The 16,070-nt window shown below is 38.6% G+C and overlaps 1 protein-coding gene and 1 pseudogene across 4 annotated transcripts in view; both read right to left on the bottom strand.

Annotated features, from left to right (window-relative positions):
- The window catches only part of TAB3 (TGF-beta activated kinase 1 (MAP3K7) binding protein 3), a 91,907-nt gene that overhangs the window by 49,804 nt on the left and 26,033 nt on the right, over window positions 1-16,070 (bottom strand). For 3 of the 4 annotated variants that reach the window (XM_047715527.1, XM_047715525.1, XM_047715521.1), the window contains exons 2-4: window positions 7,931-8,033; window positions 1,684-1,760; window positions 1,328-1,442 (exon numbers count right to left, since the gene is read on the bottom strand). The gene's annotated coding sequence lies outside the window, so the exon portion shown is untranslated. Of the gene's footprint in view, window positions 1-1,324; window positions 1,443-1,683; window positions 1,761-7,930; window positions 8,034-16,070 lie in introns of all 4 variants that reach the window. The other variant, XM_047715522.1, reaches the window with a different exon arrangement.
- On the bottom strand, window positions 4,653-5,472 carry LOC125091527 (B-cell CLL/lymphoma 7 protein family member C-like; annotated as a pseudogene).

Here is a 16,070-nt window from a genome sequence, read left to right as displayed (position 1 = left end):
ATTTCACCACCCTGAGATCATGACCTGAACTGAAATCAAGAGTCAGACGCTTAACCAACTGAGCCACCCCAGCACCCCAAGAGTAAACCTTAAAGTATGCAAATTTAAGATCATTTAGTAGGTCAGGGGATCCCAGGAAGGAATAGACACCATACAATATAATCTAACTGTATTACAAACGTATGAAACAATGTCATCCCAGAGGGTTGGGGGGGGTGGAGTTGTTGACCTACATAATTTTGGAAAGACTAAAGACTTTGGTAAGACTAAAGTAAAGGCAAAAGGGAATATACATAAGCACCGTACTCTAGTTGATAAAGTGTTTCCCATGGAAGTAGGAGTGAACAATTAAGTACATGGATGGTGAACGGTGACAGCCAGGTTTTTCACTATTGGGAGAGGTTACAGATAAGCAAGCGGAGGAGGCTAGAATGATCCATGCCTTAATGAATTACATTGGAGACATCAGTAAAAACTCATGTTTAGCTTAATATTGATATAGGTATATAAAAATAGATACAGAGAAACATTTATAGACATGCATAAATACTCAAATAGTGTATACCTGGGATTTCAGCTAACAGAGCCTAGAAACACCACCACCCCAAAGTAGCAATGACCCTACCTTGCATTAGCATTCTCTAATAAAAGGAACCAGGGCTTTGTGGAGAAGAAATGGCTGATTCTAGAACTAAAACAGGGGATACACAGGACAAGTCTGGAGTATCTTACAATGCTCAAAAGTAAGGAAGTGCTCAAAAGGAACCCCACCCCACAACAATGGGGGCATGTTAAAGTAACACACGGGCTAACCAAAAGAGCTCATCAATGGCCAGGGCTAGAAAAATTTAAGGAACACAATAAAGCAGTAATGGATTATGACCTAAAATATAAAATAATTATCCATGAACACATAATAATACAAAGAAATGGCTAAATAAATAAGCAAATGGGGGAGAAGAGACAATCTTCCATTCAGAAGAATTCCCAATAATTTATGTAGAACACCCTAAAGGAGATGGAGTATAACTTCCCACTACTTAAGTGGTAACTACACAATGCCTTTATTCCAAAACAACACACTACAAAAGAAAATTTTTTAAAAACTAACATTTGAGTGGAGAAGGGAGAAAGTGAACATAAACCTCAGCCAGGTGACCAAACCAACATTAACAGTGATAAATCATGTTGACAGTATGTACTCTTGTGACAAGACTATAGGAATGGCACTTTACCTCTGTGGTCTTCCTCCCCAAAACGCAGAACACAAGTCTAACAATGAAAAAACATGGGACAAATCCCAGTTGAGGGACATTCTACAAAATACCTGATCAGTTCTCCTCACAGCTGACAGTGTCATCAAACCAATGAAAATCCAAGAAATTGTCACAGCAAGAGGAGCCTAAGAAGACATGACAACTAAACATTATCCCAGTGGGATCCTGAAAGAGAAAAAGTACATTAGTTAAAAAAGTAAGGAAAAGTGAGTGAACTATGGACTTTAGTTAATAACAGTGTTTCAATATTGGTTAATTAACTGTAACAAATATACCATATCAAGGTCATCTATTAATAATAAAAAAATTGAGTGCTGGGCATATGGGAACTCTGTATCATCCTCTCAATTTTTCTATAAAATTAAAACTGTACAAAATAATTGATCTAATTTTAAAAAAAAATTACCTCAAGATGATCTAGAATCTCCAGCACAGGAGTCTTATTCACATCTTCGGCTCTAAAAGCACCTTCTTTTCAGTAGTCTAGAAATGTGACAAAATGAGGAGTTAATTATCTTTTTTTTTTATCTTTTTGCTGAGTTTTCCTAACTCAGTATGGAAACCTGACAAAAACTCAGACGTCTGGTGCTTTTAAGTAATAGCACACAGAATGCTAGACCACACTTTTAGGGCAGGTGGCTATTTCCCAAGTAGCATCACAAGCTGAATCATCTTCCTTTCTTTTAGGTCACAAATATTTTCTACAGTAATTAAATTCTACATTATCCCAAGGAGAGAGCAACAGCAAAGAAAAACTAAAAAATAACCCACTTTTTTTTTAAAGTATAATAAGCAGGTTTTACTTTTAAGTAACTTTTTTTTTTTCTGAGCCAGATTAGATCGTCATTCATTCAGGAAATTTATTTTTTTGTATTACTGTTATGTTATTCACCATAGTACATCATTAGATTTTGATCCAGTGTTCCATAATTCACTTTCTGTGTTTAACACCCAGTGTTCCATGCAATCCGTGCCCTCCTTAATACCCACCACCAGGCTAACCCATCCCCGTACTCCCTCCCCTCTGAAACCCTCAGTTTGTTTCCCAGAGTCCATAGTCTCTCATGGTTTGTCTCCCCCTCCAATTTCCCCCTCTTCCTTTTTCCCTTCCTTCTCCTAATGTCCTCCATGCAATCCTTATGTTCCCAAATAAGTGAAACCATATAATTTACTTTCTTTGCTTGACTTATTTCACTCAGCATAATCTCCTCTAGTCCTGTCCATGTTGATACAAAACCTGGGTATATTCATCCTTTCTGATGCTGAGTAAGATTCCATTGTATATATAGACTTCACTCTCAGCAATAGACAGATCATCTAAGCAGAAGATCAACAAAGAAACAAGGGCTTTGAATGACACACTGGACCAGATGGACCTCATAGATATACACAGAACATTCCACCCTAAAAACCAGAATACTCACTCTTTTCGAGTGCACATGGACCTTTCTCCCTGGGCATTTGGGTCACAAAATCAGGGCTCAACAGGTAACAAAAGATTAAGATTATTCCCTGCATATTCTCAGACCACAATGCTTTGAAACTGGAACTCAACCACAAGAAAAAGTTTGGAAGAAATTCATACACTTGGAAGCTAAAGACCATCCTGCCCAAGAATGTTTGGGTCAACCACGAAACCAAAGAACAACAATTCATGGAAACCAATGAAAAACCAATGAGAACGAAAATACATCGGTCCAAAGCCTATGGGATACGGCAAAGGCAGTCCAAAGAGGAAAATACATAATCATTTGTTTTCTTAATGCTTTTGCAGCACACGTGGTTGTGATGTAACATCCCGAGGCCTCAGCTATTTATAGAAGAAAGGATGAAGTGCTGGCCCCACAGCATGTACAGAACTTTAAACTGCACGGCCAAAAGAATAAATGCCTTTTTAAAAAATGCTGACTATAATATAACCCATTTCTGTTCTATGAAGAGCAATTTATATAAGGACCAGCGGCCTTACTGGCTTATTTTGACAAATGAGCTTTCTCTTACCATGACTCAGAAACTACATGAGTCCCCTCTTAAATGTCATTTTGCCTCCTACAACTTCAGTTGCCCATGCTCAACTGCAGTCCAGCAGCAGATGACCCACCTGCCAACGTATCAGCAGAAGGTCAAGACTGGCCTAACACTACGTCACAGTGCCTACGCCATTCATCTCACTGTGCATCATGTAGGCATTTTATCATCTCATAAGAAGGGTGAGTACAAAAAAAAAAAAGCAATTTTAAGAGAGACACCACATTCACATAATTTCATTATGGTATACGGTCATAAATGTTCTATTTTATTATTATTAATCTTTTTCTGTCCCTAATATACAAACTTTACCACAGGTATCTATATACATACAGAAAAAAAAACACAGTAGAGGCAGCTGGGTGGCTCAGTCATTAAGTGGCTGCCTTCAGCTCAGGTCATGATCCCAGCCGTGGTGGGATCAAGCCTCCTGTAGAGCTAGCTCCCTGCTCAGTGGGAAGCCTGCTTCTCCCTCTCTAGCTCCCCACTGTTTGCGTTCCCTCTATCACTGTCTCTGTCAAATAAATATATAAAATCTTTTAGGAAAAAAAACCCACAGTATATATAGGGTTTGGTACTATCTGCAGTTTAGGGGATCCACTGGGTGTCTTCAAACATAATTCCCTGTGGATAAAGTGGGGGGGGGTTGCCATATCTTCATCCCAGTAATCCTATACTACAATGTTAACTTTATCATTTGGGGGCAAATAATGCCTTAGATCAGAGGGACCAGAGAGATATAAGTCTCCTGACTGAACCTCATTTTATTACCACAGGAGAGTTAACACACCCTGTTTATGCTGTATATATTCATATACGCTTTATACTGTGTATACACACACACACACACTACCATATTTTTACCAAATTTTTTAATTTCTTAATTACTTTATCTTTAACATTACCCCCAAAATGAGCAAAAGTCCTGGGCACCTACACGAATGCTGTTTTCTACCATATGTAATAGCTTTTTCAAATCTCTGATATGACAATGCAAAATCCACCCCACATTCATGTCAACTTTCTTCCAGTGACCTAAATCACCACAGCTTTTTCCCCCTCCTAAATGTCCAAAAAGTTGTGCATTTATTACCACTAAGAGCACTTGAAATAATGTTTTTTAACTTTTTATTGTCCTCTAGGTATTATCATTGTAAATCTTGAGAACAAAAACCAACAGTACCTTGTGCACACTAAATACTTAGTAAAAATGACAAAATACGGGATTTTACATTAATTGGAAATCAAGGTGTTTCAAGGTCGGTTTTTTTTCCCCCCAACAAAAGGGTCTTTATTTGTAAAAGGCCAGAAGAGCTCCTCAGGCGATGGGACAGGCAGGCCGGCTTCTCAGAGGTCAGGGGCATTTGTGCAGTAGTGCTTGAATAGGGGGAGAGGGTACCCTGAGTGCTCCGTGTTTCCCTGGGCTGCCTTGGGGACAGGCGGCACTAGCTCAAAGGTAGGGTTAACTCCAAAGGCCTCGGCCTCCAGCAGTTCTGAAACAGAATCCTCCTTGGTCAGCACTGGGGTTCGTCAGTGCTGCCTGCAGTAATGCTCCCGGGATGGCTCTCTTTAGACCAGCCATGGGGGCCAAGCACCCTCTGGGACCCCTTCTGGTAGTCTGGGAGGTGACAAAGGGCAGCTGGACTGGCAGATGCCCCCAGGGCTGGGATCAGTGCCCTTTTGCAGGGAGCCTTCCAAATGGAAACTGATTATGGTTCTCACGGAAATCCAACAGGATGAAAGGGCAACCCCGCCCCTGGGGACTGGTGCCCCCACCTTCCCACCCTAGGCCTTAGGATTCCTCTTCACCCCCACCTGCCCTCTGTCACTCTTCCTCCTTGGAGTCCACTACTAGCACCCACTTGAAGATATGAAGGGAAATGTCGCCCACAGTCACTCAGGACTTCTCCCATCTCCAGACTTTCCTGATGCTTGCCATCACTTTCTTGAAGTCATCCTTATCCCAGCTCTGGGTCTCAGTCCACATGGTCCAGCCAGCCATGCTGGCAGGTCTAAGGTTGAGGCTGTGGTTGGGCTGCCTCCCGTCCGGCAGGCTCACGTTCAGCACAGGACCCGGGTGCCGCTCTCTTGGCCTGCCGTCCCTCCCCACTCCAAGGCCTTTATTAGCTCAATTCTTAAATGGCATTATTTAAAAAGAAAGACATGACAATTGATGGGTAACACATGCTAAAGGCAGATCATCTCTACATTTTATTAAAGAGATTACTTAGAACAGTGTTTTTCAAATGGTAAGTTGTGGCCTATTAGTGAATTGTATAATAAATTTATTGGGTGATGACAAGCATTTTAGAAAAAGAAAAGAAGTATCATAGAAAGCATCAGAGTGCTTTATACGTAGTAATGATAAACAGTTACTCAAAAAAACTTATTTGAGGTATAGATATGTATTAAATCATGATTTAAATGTGTTTTTTGGGGTTTGTTTTGTTTTGTTTTTTTTACTGTGGGTTGTTATAAGAAATACTGACTTAGAATGAGGTATTATAGGTTATGTAATAAAGAATATTTACTACCTTTCCATTTTACTTTCATCTTAATAGATGGGTAGCTTTCTAATTAACCAAATGGAGTTGAGGAACATCTGGACATAAAAGCCGAAAAAACTCTTTATGTTATGAATTTTTCTGTGACTGTATCTTTCTCAAATGCAGCCTCAAAGTGTTTTATGTGGCTCCCTCACATACTACCAGAGGTTCCTACCTTCTAAAAAGTTTTTTTTTTTAAGTAATCAGTGTCCTAAGCCCAGAAATTCAAGATCACAAACCATGGGTATTTCCTACTGGAAAGGTATGAAAGATGAACAAAGTACCACTTATAATCATTTATTTAACAATGACAAATCTGACAATCCTCCCAAACCCACTGTTCATTCAACAAAATCTGAGCACACAGCTTAGAGGTAGACAAGACCCATGCCCCCTCAGAGAAACACACTGGCAGTTACAGTAGAGTGGGATTAAGTCCTATAATAAGCTGTCAGATACAGAAACAATTAAAGTAAGACAAGGAAAAAGAGTATGAATGAAAGCGTCATTGAAGAGATGACATTTAAGCTAAGTTGCAAAGAATAGGGTTCTTTGAAATAAGAACAACAGAAATAGAACATTAGAAGGAACTCTACACATCATGTAACCAAGTGGCTCCCAAATGGGGATGATTTTGCCCAAAAAGGCACATTTGGAAATGTTTGGAGACAATTTTAGTCGTCATACTGGAGAGGGATGCTACTGGCATTTGGTAGACAGAGGCCAAAGACACTGCTCAACATCCTACAGGCACAGGACAGGCCCGGACAACAAAGAATTATCTGGTCCCAAATATCAATAGTGCCAAGGTTGAGAAACTCTGAATCCAACTCAGTACAATCCCCTTGTTTTACACAAGGAGGTAACTAAAGGCCGCAGGGATTTTTAAATTTGCTAAAAAAGCTAAGTTTATAAAACAGGCCTCATAAATCTTGTCCAGTGTTCAATTCACAACACACGCCATACATGTTATTATACTAGGAAACAGATGTTTTATTTTTTTAAAGGTGTTAATTATTTATTTGACAGAGGAAGACAGTGAGAGAGGGAACACAAGCAGGGGGAGTAGAAGTGGGAGAAGCAGGCTTCTCACCCAGCAGGGAGCCCGATGTAGGGCTCGATCCCAGAACTCTGGGATCATGACCTGCACAGAAGGCAGACGCTTAGTGACTGAGCCACCCAGGTGTCCCAGGAAACAGATGTTTTAAAAGAGTGGGAATGTGGGGCACCTGGGTGGCTCAGTGGGTTAAAGCCTCTGCCTTCGTCTCAGGTCATGATCTCAGGGTCCTGGGATCGAGTCCTGAATTAGGCTCTCTGCTCAGCAGGGAGACTGCTTCCTCCTCTCTCTCTGCCTGCCTCTCTGCCTACTTGGGATCTCTGTCTGTCAAATAAATAAATAAATAAAATCTTTTTTTAAAAAAAGAGTGGGAACGTTTGTGTAAGGTGGAAAAACAAACTAGATAGAAATCAAAGGTGATATTATTATACAGTCTTAAAACAGATCTATCAATGGCTCAAAGCAAAAAGGATACTACAATACCATTTAAAAAATTATACCCATATTTGTTTTAATACTAGATTTATCATCTCTACAACTCGGTTACTAAACATGGACCTCTAAGAAAAATTACAATAAAAACTAGAGAATTGGAAGGTCAGCATACACACACACCACACTCAGTTACTCCTGAGGGCAGGGCTTCAAAGCTTTCCCAGCTCCAGCCACAATCACTGGGTGTCTGGAACCTGGGCGGGATTTGCCCCTTTAATTCAAAATCAAATTCTAAGTTACCCTTCCCGTCAGCTGGTGAGGTTTCTAATAAAAAAAAAAAAAAAGATGAGATGTACATATACCTCCTCAAGGTCCTGAATTAGGGCCTGGACACCTGAGGTTACCTAGACATCTTTTATTTTTTCATCCTTGCTCTTCAATGAACAAAAAGGATGGGAGTGAGGGGTAAGATAAACAACGATGCTAAGAGCAATACAGATTAGATTTCAAAAAAAGGTTTTTGCTCTAATAACTACAGAAATAAAGACATATATATATATATATATATATATATATATACTCCTTACCTCCAATTTTTCAAAATGATGAAGCTTCAACTAAGATAACTTGTCCAGTTTGACACACAACAGTTCACGGTGAAAAACTTGAGAAAAGGCTGCAGACACTATCCTAAAAAAAATGAAAGACCAAACATGTAAGATTTCAACTATGAAAGGTTTAAAGAAAAGAGCATAAGCAAGTTATACAGCAAATAAATACAAGGTCATGAAACAGAAAGCATTTGTTTGTACACCTTTACTACCTGAAATTTCAGTAAATAAGGTTGATGTTCCATCAACACTAACAGGAAGTTCACCTGAGTAAATCAGTCACCTTGCTCCCCTTCCCACTAAGTCACTTTTAGTACCTAAGGGAGATCTATCAACAGCAGAGGGTTAGGGTTAGGGGAAAGATTTTCTGAGGTTTTGTCTTCCCAGAAAACTAGCAAGAAGAACTTTAATTGCAGCCCTGGCAAACCATCAGGGGTCCCGGTAGCTTCCCATTTATACTAGCCATTAAAATTTAATGGGTTTCAGGTTCCTTAAGAGCCATAGAGGTCTTAAAATTTAAATGACTCCATACCATGTCTAAGTTATTCTCTGGTAAAGGAATTTTTTAGATTTCCACACCCCAAATGAGCACCACACCCTTACGGCAAAGCCCAACAGCAAAGAGGGTATATGGTTCTTTGTCACTTGATATGCCTTCTCAATAGAATTACAACTGCTCAGTGTGCCGGGGTGGCTCAGTGGGTTGGGCCTCTGCCTTCAGCTCAGGTCATGATCTCAGGGTCCTGGGATCGAGCCCCACATCTGGTTCTCTGCTCGGCAGGGAGCCTGCTTCTCCTTCTCTCTCTCTCTGCCTGCCTCTCTACTTGCTATCCCTGTCAAATAAATAAATAAAATCTTAAAAAAAAAAAAAGAGGTGCCCCTGGGTGGCTCAGTGGGTTAAGTCTCTGCCTTCAGCTCAGGTCATGATCTCAGGGTTCTGGGATCGAGCCCCACATTGGGCTCTCTGTTCAGTGGGGAGCCTGCTTCCCCCCTCTATCTCTGCCTGCCTCTCTGCCTACTTGTGATCTTTGTCAGGTAAATAAATAAAATCTTAAAAAATAATTAAAAAATAAAATTAAAAAAAGAAAAAGAAAGAATTACAACTGCTCACTAAAGACTGGGAAGCCCTCCCCATAACCCAACTCACAAAGTCAATCACCTATCACTCAAAAATACAAAAAAAGAAAAATACCTGATCATAAATGCCAGTGAATATATATAAATATGCATAAAGAAGAAAGCAGAAATAAGTACATACCTATCAATAATTACTTTAAATGCAAATGGACTAAAGCACCAATAAAAAGATACAAGGTAAGGGGCACCTGGATGGCTCAGTCTGCACAGCATGCAACTCCTGATCTCAGGGTCATGAGTTCAAACCTCATGTTGGGTGTGGGGCCTACTTAATTAAAAAAAAAAACAGATACCAGGTCAATGAATTAAAAAAACAGGATCCATCTATATGCAGTCTACAAGACACTCACTTCAGAACTAAAGACACATGTGGACTGAAAGTAAAGGGATGGAAAAGCATTTATCATACAAATCAAGTGAGAAAATAAACAAACAAACAAAAAAAGCCAGGGTATGGGGGACTTGGGTGGCTCAGTAGGTTAAGGCTCTGACCTTCTCATTTCAGCTCAGGTCTTGATCTCAGGCCATGGTTTCAGGCCCCGTGTTGTGCTCCACACTGGGTGTGGAGCCTATGAAAAAAACAAAACAAAACAAAACAAACAAACAAAAACTTATTATGTACAAGAGCCAGGGTAGCAATACCTGTAGCAGACAAAATAGACTTTAAATGAAAACTGTAGCAAGAGACAAAGAAAAGCCCTACATAATTATAAAGGAAACAATGCAGTAAGAGGATATAAAAGTTGTACATATCTATGCACCCAGCATAGAAGAACCAAAATTCGTAAACCAATTATTAACAGACAGAAAGGGAGAAACAGACAGTAATAATAGTAGTGAACTTTAACACCCCACTTACATCAACAGATAGATCATTCAGTCAGAAAATGAAAAGGAAAGAATGGCTTTAGGCAGCACATTAGACCAGATGGACCTAACAGATATACACAGAACATTCCATCCCAAAACAGAATACACATTCTCAAGTGCACATGGAACATTCTCCAGAATAGATCATGTAAGGTCACAAAACAAGTCTCAATGAAAACTGAAAACACATCAACCATCTTTTCCAACCAAAACAGTATGAAACTACAAATCAATTACAAGAAAAAATTCCAGAAAAACACAAATACATATAGGCTAAAACAACATGGTACTAAAAAAATGGGTCAACCAAGAAATCAAATGGGAAATCAAAAAATACATAGAGACATATGAAAATGAAAATATGCTGATCCAAAATCTTTGGGATGCAGCAAAAACACTTCTACGAGCGAAATTTATAGCAATACAGGCCTTCCTCAAGAAATGAGAAAAATGTCAGATAAACAATCTAACCTTACTCCTAAGGAAGCTAGAAAAAACAAGGCCCAAAACTAGTAGAAAGAAGGAAATAGTAAAGACTACAGGAAAAAGAAATGACATAGAGACTACAAATACAATAAAAAATGATCAATAAAAAAAAATGATCAATAAAACGAGGAGCTGGTTCTTAAAAAAGATAAAATTGATAAATCATTAGCCAGATTCATCAAGAAAAAAAGAGAGCTCAAATAAATCAGAAATGAAAGAGAAGTAACAAACTGACACCACAAAAACACAAAGACTGTAACAGACTACTACCAAAGGGCGCCTGGGTGGCTCAGTGGGTTAAAACCTCTGCCTTCAGCCCAGATCATGATCCCAGGTTCCTGGGATCGAGCCTCACATCGGGCTCTCTGCTCAGCGGGGAGCCTGCTTCCTCTCTCTCTCTGCCTGTCTCTCTGTCTACTTGTGATCTCTCTGTGTCAAATAAATAAATAAAATCTTTAAAAAAAAGAGAGAGAGACTACTACCAAAAACTATGCAGCATGAAAATGGACAACCTAGAAGAGATGGCTAAATTCCTAGAAACATATAATTTTCTAAAACTGAATCAGGAAGAAATAGAATATTTGAACAGAATGATTACTGTAATAGATAAAACTGAATCAGTAATCAAGAAACTTACAAAAAGCAAAAGTCTAGGTCCACATAGCTTCACAGGTGAATTCTACCAATTATTTAAAGAGTTAATACCTATCCTGAACAAAGAATTCCAAAAAATAGGAAGGAAAAATGCCCTAATCATTCTATGAGACCAGCACTACCCTGATACCAAAACCAGACAAAGATACTAGAATAAAAGAAAATTACAGAGAAATATCCCTGATGAAAAGAAATGAAAAATCTTCAAAAAAATATGAGCACACCAATTCATTATTACATTAAAAGAATCATTCACTGTGATCAAGTAGGATTTATTCCAGGGATGCAAAGGTGGTACAATACTCACAAATCAATGAGACATCAACTAATCAAGAGAAAGGATAAAAAACCTTATGATTATCTCAACAGTTGCAGAAAAAGCACTTGACAGAGTACCACAACCACTCACGATAAAAACTCCCAACGAAGTAGGATGAGAGAGAACATACCATAACACAATAAAACCCACATATAAAAACCCACAGCTAACAGCATACTCAATGATGAAAAAGTGAGAACTTTTCCTCTAAGATCAGGAAGAAGACAAGGATGTCCACACTCACCGCTTTTGTTCAACATAGATCTGGAAGTCCTAGTCAGAGTAATCAGACAAGAAAAAGAAAAAAAAGGGGGGGGCAGAAAGTTGTAGAGAACAAGTAAACCTATTTGCAGTTGATGTGATACTATATAGAAAAATCCCTAAAGCCTCCACCAAAAAATTATTAGAACTGATCAATGAACTCAGTAAGTTGCAGGATATAAAATTATATACAGAAATGTTGCATTTCTACACATTAATAATGAAATAGTAGGAACAGAAATTAAAACAATTCCATTTACAATATCACCAAAGAGGATAAAAATTCCTACAAATAAACTTAACCAAGAATGTGAAAGACCTGTATTCTGAAAACTATAAAACACCAATGAAAGAAACTGAAGAGACACAAATGGAAGGATACTTTGTGCTCATGGATTAGAATAATTAATATTTTTAAATATCCATAATACCCAAAGAAATCTATACATTCACTGTAACCCCTATTGAAACACCAAGAGCGTTTTTCACAGAACTAGAACAAATAATACTAAAATCTATATGGAAACACAGAACACTTTGACAAGCCAAAGCAATCTTGAGAAAGAACAAACCTGGAGGTACCACAATCCCAGATATCAGGACATACTATAAAGCTGTAATAATTAACACTATGCTACTGGCACAAAAACAGACACATAGATCAAAGAAACAAAATAGAAGGCACAGAAATAAAGCCACACTTAGTCAATTAATCTATGACAAAGGAGGTAAGAGTATACAATGGGGAAAGGAGTCTTTTTAATAAATGATGGTGGGAAAACCAAACAAGCTACATGCTAAACAACGAAAATGGACCACTTTCTTACACCATACACAAAAATAAACTCAAAATGGATTGAAGACATAAATCTAAAACCTGAAAATACAAAACTCCTTGAAGAAAACATAGCTAGCAATTTCGGTGACATCAGGCTTAGCAACATTTTTCTAGATATGTCCCCCAGGCAAGGGAAACAAAAGCAAAATTAAACTATTGGAACTACACCAAAATAAAAGGCTTTTACACAACAAAGAAAAGCATCAACAAAATGAAAAGGCAACCTACAGAATGGAAAAAGATACTTGCAAATATATTAACTGAGAAGGGGCTAATATCCAAAATATAAAAAGAACATCTAATAACTCAAGGCCAAAAAAACCCCTCAAGTAATCTGATTAAAAAATGAGAAGACCTGAATGGACATTTTTCCAAAGAAGACATACAAATGGACGACACATAAAAAGATGTTCAGGGGCTGGGACGCCTGGGCGGCTCAGTTGGTTAAGCAGCTGCCTTCGGCTCAGGTCATGATCCCAGCGTCCTGGGATCGAGTCCCACATCGGGCTCCTTGCTCAGCAGGAAGCCTGCTTCTCCCTCTGCCTCTGCCTGCCATTCTGTCTGCCTGTGCTTGCTCTCTCTCCCTCTCTCTCTCTGACAAATAAATAAATAAAATCTTTAAAAAAAAAAAAAAAAAAGATGTTCAGGGGTACCTGGGTGGCTCAGTTGGTTAAGCCTCTGCCTTTGGCCCGGGTCATGGTCTCAGGGTCCTGGGATCAAGCCCTGCATCAGACTCCCCGCTCGCTCGGCAGGGAGCCTGCTTCCCCGCCTCTCTCTCTGCCTGCTGCTGCTCTGCCTACTTGTGATCTCTCTCTCTCTCTCTCTCTCTCTCTGTCAAATAGATAAAATCTTTAAAAAAAAATATGTTCAGTCATTAGGGAAATGCCAATCACAATGAGATACCACCTTAAACCTGTCAGAACGGCTATTATCAAAAAGACAAGAAATACCAAGTGTTGGAAAGGATGTAGAGAAAAGGGAATCTTCACTCATTGTTGGTGGAAATATAAATGAGTATAGCCACTGTGGAAAACAGTATGGAGGTTCCCCAAAAAATTAAAAATAGAAATATTATATAATACAGTAGTCCACTACTGGGTATTTACCCAAAGAAAATGAAAACATTAATTTGATATCTGCACCCTTATGTTTACTGCAGCATTATTTACAATAGCCAAGATATGGAAACAACCCAAGTGCCCATCCATAGATAAATGAACCACTGAAGATGTAGCATGTATGTATGTGTGTGCATGTAATGGAGTATTACTCAACCATAAAAAATTGTATCTTGCCATTTGAGACAACATAGATGGGGACCTAGAAGGTATTGTGCTAAGTGAAGTAAGTCAGAGAAAGACAAATACCATATGATTTCACTTACATGTAGAATCTAAAAAGCAAAACACAGTAAAACAGACTCTTAAATGCAGAGAACAAGCTGATGGTTGCCATACGGGAGGTGGGTGGGGAATGGATGAAACAAAAGGGAGTAAGATGTGCAAACTTCTAGTTATAAAATAAGTAAGTCACTGAAATGAAAAGTAACATAGGGAATATAGTCAGTTATATTGTAATAATGTTGTTTGGTGACAGATGGTGACTACACTTATGGTGAGCACGGAGTAACACACAGAATTGTTGAATCAGTGTATTGTACACCTGAAACTAATATAACATTGTACACTACTTATATAGCAATTTTAAAAAGAAGAAAGCAGTCTTTAGTTTAGTTTAGTTTAGTTTTAGTTTAGTTTAGTTTAGTTCCCTAAGAGGCATTAACAGCTCAAGAACTGATTAGATATTTCAGGTTAACCAAGTAGCCCTATTAAAATGAGGAAAAATCTTCTACAGAGAAAAAGTATAGCTAATAATGGCAGAAGTGACCAAATTAGAAAAATCACTACTTTGTTTTATTTATTTATTTATGTATTTCTTTATTTAGTAAACTCTACCCCCAATGTGGGACTTGAACACATAACCCCAAGATCAAGAGTCACATGCTCTACCAACTCAGCCAGCCAGGCACCCCACAATTTCCTAACTTAATTAAATAACTAATCCATGAACTGGTAACCAATGGATGATAAAAGAATGAGGTAAAAAGTGGGGTTCCATGAGGGGATTAGGATGTTATCACCTGAACCTGCAACAAATCAAACAAACTACATAGAAAAGTTTTTTAGAGAACCGGGAAACTTGAACATGGACTAAATATCATATAAGCTATTAAGAAATCATTATCAGGGGCGTCTGGGTGGTTCAGTGGGTTAAAGCCTCTACCTTCTGCTCAGGTCATGATCCCAGGATCCTGGGATCGAGCCCCACATCAGGCTCTCTGCTCAGCAGGGAGCCTGCTTCCTCCTCTCTCTCTGCCTACTTGTGATCTCTGTCTGTCAAATAAATCTTTTTAAAAAAAGAAATCATTATCAGGTGTGTTGTATATGATCATAAATTGCAGTAATGCAAGATAATGTGCTGCTTTAGAGACATATTATTTAGGAATAAAATAATGTCTTAGATATGCTATAAATCCTCAGCAAAATAGTGGGGTGGGGGATGAGGAAACAAGTATGGCGAAATGTTGATGACCACAGCACAGAGGTTCACTAAATTTTGTGTACATTTCAAAATGTTTACAAAAAGGGTTAAAATAAAAGCAATCAACTAGAGTCACTGCAGAGTCTAAGGAGAAAACAACAATTAATTCAAATTAACATTTAAAAGACCACTTTCATTACTTTTTACAGAGACTGCAGAAAAAGCCTCTGATATAAAACGACTGCAAGAGTTCTTAAGGCAGTCCACAGTCCAAAGACAAAATCCTTAAAGAGCCAACACTATTTATTTTAACTATCAATTTAATACTAATGTTAGTAACCATATGATTAATTATAATGATCACATTATCATTTATAACTGATTATACTGCACATATTAATTTAAGTATTTATTGAAAAGTTACTATATGCAGGCTCTGCAGTAAGTGCTAAAGCAAGACTGGGAGGCCTGTTCCTGGTTTTAAAGCTTCCACCTGAGCTGGTGAAAAAGAACATACTCCATACACTAATAACAGAGTTCAGAGAAAGGAGAGATGGGTTCAGGTAAAGCAAGTTAACAGAAGAAAAATAATCAAAGCAGACAACAAAACAGATACAAGATTTTAAAAAAGGAAGGGGAAAAATGCAAAAGTTCTGATGAGGATATCCAAAAGATGATGGCACCAGTCACAGTTCTATCAAAATTTTAGTTCTGTTTTTAAAGATCTGAGAGAGAGCTCGCGAGAGCTCACGTGAATGAACAGGGATAGAGGGGTAGGGGGTGAGGGAGAAGAGGAGACTCCCCAGAGAGTGCAGAGCCTCACAGGGGGACTCAATCTCAGGACCCTGAGACGATGACCTGAGCCGAAATCAAGAGTCAGATGCCTAACCAACTGAGCCACCCAGATCTATCAATATTTCAATGAATGACAGATTTGTCAGTGGGACAGGAGGCAAAACTAATAAATGGACTTTCAAGAAAAGAATCCTTAGACAGGGATCTAAAAAAAT

Source organism: Lutra lutra, chromosome X, assembly GCF_902655055.1.
Source record: "Lutra lutra chromosome X, mLutLut1.2, whole genome shotgun sequence".
In the NCBI taxonomy this organism is placed as follows: Eukaryota; Metazoa; Chordata; class Mammalia; order Carnivora; family Mustelidae; genus Lutra; species Lutra lutra.
This window is presented reverse-complemented; position numbering and strand designations above follow the sequence as displayed.